At 47.0% G+C, this 5000-nt stretch overlaps 1 protein-coding gene across 4 annotated transcripts in view; it reads left to right on the top strand.

Moving 5' to 3' along the window:
* LOC124034729 (PDZ domain-containing protein 2-like) overlaps positions 1-5000 on the top strand; it is a 139140-nt gene that overhangs the window by 69669 nt on the left and 64471 nt on the right. The window lies entirely within an intron of this gene.

Below are 5000 nucleotides of genomic sequence, written 5' to 3'. Positions count from 1 at the left end.
GTGTCTATACTGGGTGTGTGTACTGGGTGTGTGTACTGGGTGTGTACTAGGTGTGTACTGGCAGGCATCAGCTATGTAGCCAAGTGATCACAGTGTCCAGGGGGCAGCGGTGGATGGATCGGGGAAGCCGCCACTACTCTAGCACTCGGGTGACACGGCGTTTAAAGTTAGTAGCCCTGTGCTTAATTAAATCTACAGTAAAGTACTTATTCTCACCCAGAAATGATTTGATATTGATATTTAACCGGCTGCATTAGGTCTTTAACATGGTTTGAAGAGAGGGAACGAAAACAACAGAACAGGGAGGTGGAAATAGAACTGGTGGATAGGACACACACACACACACATATACACACACACACACACACACACACACACACACACACACACACACACACACACACACACACACACACACACACACACACACACACACACACACACACACACACACACACACACACACACACACACACAGACAGACAGACAGACAGACAGACAGACAGACAGACAGACAGACAGACAGACAGACAGACAGACAGACAGACAGACAGACAGACAGACAGACAGACAGACAGACAGACAGACAGACAGACAGACAGACAGACAGACAGACAGACAGACAGACAGACAGACAGACAGACAGACAGACAGACAGACAGACAGACAGACAGACACTGCACATCTGTGACTGTCACGCCGGCGCCTCTTGGCTGTAGAAGAGGGAAGGAAGGTGTTGAGGGAGTTTGTCAAAACCCCCAGACAGTCATCGTTATGAAAACAAGTCAGCCAGAAGAAAACTCTTCAAACGTTCTGACAGCAGCAACTCCCTGATCAACGTTTAATCACATCAGTACCATATTAAAACCATGAGGTGCTCCGCACAGAACTCTGTCAACTCCTTCAACAGACAGACACGTTATCAGAAACATTATCACACACATTATCAGACACTTTATCACACACTTTATCACACACGTTATCACACACGTTATCACACACGTTATCAGAAACATTATCACACACATTATCAGACACATCAGAAACATTATCACCCACGTTATCAGACACATTGTCACACACATTATCAGACACATCAGCCACATTATCACACACATTATCACACACATTAGCACACACGTTATCACACACGTTATCACACACGTTATCAGAAACATTATCACACACATTATCTCACACGTTATCACACACATTATCACACACATTATCACCCACGTTATCAGACACATTATCACACACGTTATCAGACACATCAGACACATTATCACCCACGTTATCACACACATTATCACACACATTATCACACACGTTATCAGAAACATTATCACACATTATCACACATTATCACACACATTATCACACATTATCACACACATTATCGCACGTTATCAGAAACATTATCACACACATTGTCACACACATTATCAGACACATTATCGCACATTATCACACGTTATCAGAAACATTATCACACACATTGTCACACACATTATCAGACACATTATCACACACGTTATCACACATGTTATCAGAAACATTATCACGCACATTATCACGCACATTATCACACACATTGTCACACACATTATCACACGCGTTATCAGAAACATTATCACACACATTATCACACACATTATCACACACATTAGCACACACGTTATCACACACGTTATCAGAAACATTATCACACACATTATCACAGACATTATCACACATTATCCTACACGTTATCACACATGTTATAATGTGCATTACCATTAGGAGAGGAGGAGTCGAGGAGGAGAGGGGAGAGAGTGAGTTTGACACAGTGGCTGGACTGTTTTGACTGGAGGAGAAGAGGAGAGGAGGAGAGGAGGAGTCGAGGAGGAGAGGGGAGAGAGTGAGTTTGACACAGTGGCTGGACTGTTTTGACTGGAGGAGGGGAGAGTAGGAGAAGAGGAGAGGAGGAGGAGGAGGAGGACCAGCAGGTCAAATAATAATAAGGGTAGGAGAAGACGAGGTGGAGGGGAGGAGGGGTAGGGGGCACGGTCCTAGGGCTCAGAAGAGGAGAAAGAGAGGAGGAGGGAGGAGGAGGAGGGCTGGGGGGGAGAGTAGGATGAGGGGAGAGTAGGAGAAGAGGAGAGGAGGAGGAGGGGAGGGTAGGAGAAGAGGAGAGGAGGAGGAGGAGGGGAGGGGAGGGTAGGAGGAGAAGAGGAGGAGGGGAGGGTAGGAGAAGAGGAGAGGAGGAGGAGAGGAGAGGAGGAGGAGGGCCCCATCCGAGAGGAGGAGAAGCCAGGAGGGTAGGAGAAGAGATCTCCGAGGAGAGGAGGAGGGAGAGTAGGAGAAGAGGAGGAGGAGGAGGAGGGAAGAGGAGAGGAGGAAGATGAGAGGAGGAGGAGGAGGGGAGAGGAGAAGATGAGAGGAGGAGGAGGGGAGAGGGAGAAGAGAGAGGGGAGAGAGTGAGTTTGACACAGTGGGTGGACTGTTTCCACTGGAGGAGGAGGAGGAGGAGGAGGAGGAGGAGGAGGAGGAGGAGGAGGAGGAGGAGGAGGAGGAGGAGGAGGAGGAGGAGGAGGAGGAGGAGGAGGAGAAGAGTCACCAGTGGAGGGGATGGTTTACCATGTTAGTCACATAAGTGTTTTATCATGACAGAGAGACAAGAATGGAGGGAGAGGGACAGAGAGACAAGTATGGAGGGAGAGAGACAGAGAGACACGTATGGAGGGAGAGAGACAAGTATGGAGGGAGAGAGACAGAGAGACAAGTATGGAGGGAGAGGGACAGAGAGACAAGTATGGAGGGAGAGAGACAGAGAGACACGTATGGAAGGAGAGAGAAGAGAAGAGAGTTTATCAAAATTGGCTTTGTTTTCACATTTTTTGTGGTTCTGTGTAATCAGAGGGAAATATGTCTCTCTAATATGGTCATACATTTGGCAGGAGGTTAGGAAGTGCAGCTCAGTTTCCACCTCATTTTGTGGGCAGTGTTGCACATAGCCTGTCTTCTCTTGGGGGCCAGGTCTGTCTACGGCGGCCAAATAGCATTCTAGTTTGCTTTGTTTTTTTGTTCATTCTTTCCAATTTGTTAAGTCATTTTCATTTTGTTTTCTCATGATTTGGTTGGGTCTAACTGTGTTTGGGGGGGGGGGGGTCAATGCAAATAGTCTGGGTAGCCATTTGATTAGCTGTTCAGGTATCTTATGGCTTGGGGGTAGAAGCTGTTTAGAAGCAAGTTGGACTTGCTTGCTGTGCGGTAGCAGAGAGAACAGCCTATGACTAGGGTGGCTGGAGTCTTTGACCATTTTTTTGGGCCTTCCTCTGACACTGCCTGGTATAGAGGTCCTGGATGGCAGGAAGCTTGGCCCCAGTGATGTACTGGGCCGTACGCACTACCCTCTGTAGCGCCTTGTGGTCAGAGGCCGAGCAGTTGCCGTACCAGGCAGTGATGCAACCAGTCAGGATGCTCTCGATGGTGCAGCTGTAGAACCTTCTGAGGATCTGTGGACTGTTGCCAAATCTTTTCAGTCTCCTAAGGGGGAATAGGTGTTGTCGTGCCCTCTTCACGACTGTCTTGGTGTGTTTGGACCATTCTAGTTTGTTGTTGATGTGGACACCAAGGCTCTTGAAGCTCTCAACCTGCTCCACTACAGCCCCGTCGATGAGAATGGGGGCGTGCTCGGTGCTCCTTTTCCTGTAGTCCACAAACATCTCCTTAGTCTTGGTTACGTTGAGGGAGAGGTTGTCATTCTGGCACCACCCGGCTAGGTCTCTGGCCTCCTTCCTATAGGCTGTCTCGTCGTTGTCGGTGATCAGACCTACCACTGTTGTGTCATCAGCAAACTTAATGATGGTGTTGGAGTCGTGCCTGGCGATGCAGTCGTGGGTGAACAGGGAGTACAGGAGGGGACTGAGCACGCACCCCTGAGGGGCCCCGTGTTGAGGATCCGCGTGGCAGATGTGTTGCTACCTACTCTCACCACCTGGGGGCGGCCCGTCAGGAAGTCCAGGATCCAGTTGCAGAGGGAGGTGTTTAGTCCCAGGGTCCTTAACTTTGCGATGAGCTTATTGGGCACTATGGTGTTGAACGCTGAGCTGTAGTCAATGAACAGCATTCTCACATTGGTGTTAAGAATATAAGACTGCTGAAGAATTAATCAAATGGCCACCCGGACTATTTATAGTGTGCAAAGCTGTCGGCATAGGATGGCTACTATATTTTGATTTGTTTAATACTTTTTTGGTTACTACATGAGTCCATATGTGTTATTTCATAGTTTTGATGTCTTCACTATTATTCTACTATGTAGAAAATAAAGAAAAACCCTTGAATGAGTAGGCATGTCCAAACTTTTGACTGGTACTGGTACTTTTGACATATAATAACCATCCTAACCCAACATGATGCAGCCACCACTATGAAAATATGGAGAGTGGTACTCAGTAATTGTATTGGATTTTCCCCAAACATAACACATTTTGTATTCAGGACAAATATGTAACTTTTTTTAGCGACCTCTCATTGAAAGCAAGTCTTAACATGCTGACCATACCGCTCGCGTTGCGTCGAGTTGCGAAATAAGTGTTTACATTTATTATTATATTCAGTCATTGCACCCACACTGCTAGCGAGGGTCTGAGTAGCCAGGCGCTAAAATATAACTTGGTTCTATTTGTGATGCTTGACCCACTGCAAAATCCTGCCTCTTCCAAATCCTCATTGGTTGTTAGGAGCATATACTCACGTGGGTGATTGAAAGATGAACTGAGGTCCACACTCCAGTCCAGTTGGTGGTTGTAATGCACCTTAAAGTTGGTTGCCAACTGTCATATAAAGTCCACAGAAGAAGAAGCCTGAAGGAGGAGAGATTACTAGAAACAAACTCGGAGGACCCTTTTATATGTGGATTAATTGTCGGAGTAGAGGACCTTGTGCATTTCAGGTAGAATAACAACTCAATGTTTATATCCCAGAATAAATTAGCTAGCAACAGCAAGCTAGCC

This window comes from Oncorhynchus gorbuscha, linkage group LG04, assembly GCF_021184085.1.
Source record: "Oncorhynchus gorbuscha isolate QuinsamMale2020 ecotype Even-year linkage group LG04, OgorEven_v1.0, whole genome shotgun sequence".
NCBI classification, from domain to species: domain Eukaryota; kingdom Metazoa; phylum Chordata; class Actinopteri; order Salmoniformes; family Salmonidae; genus Oncorhynchus; species Oncorhynchus gorbuscha.
The sequence above is the reverse complement of the archived record's forward strand: the minus strand, read 5'-3'. Positions and strand labels throughout refer to the sequence as shown.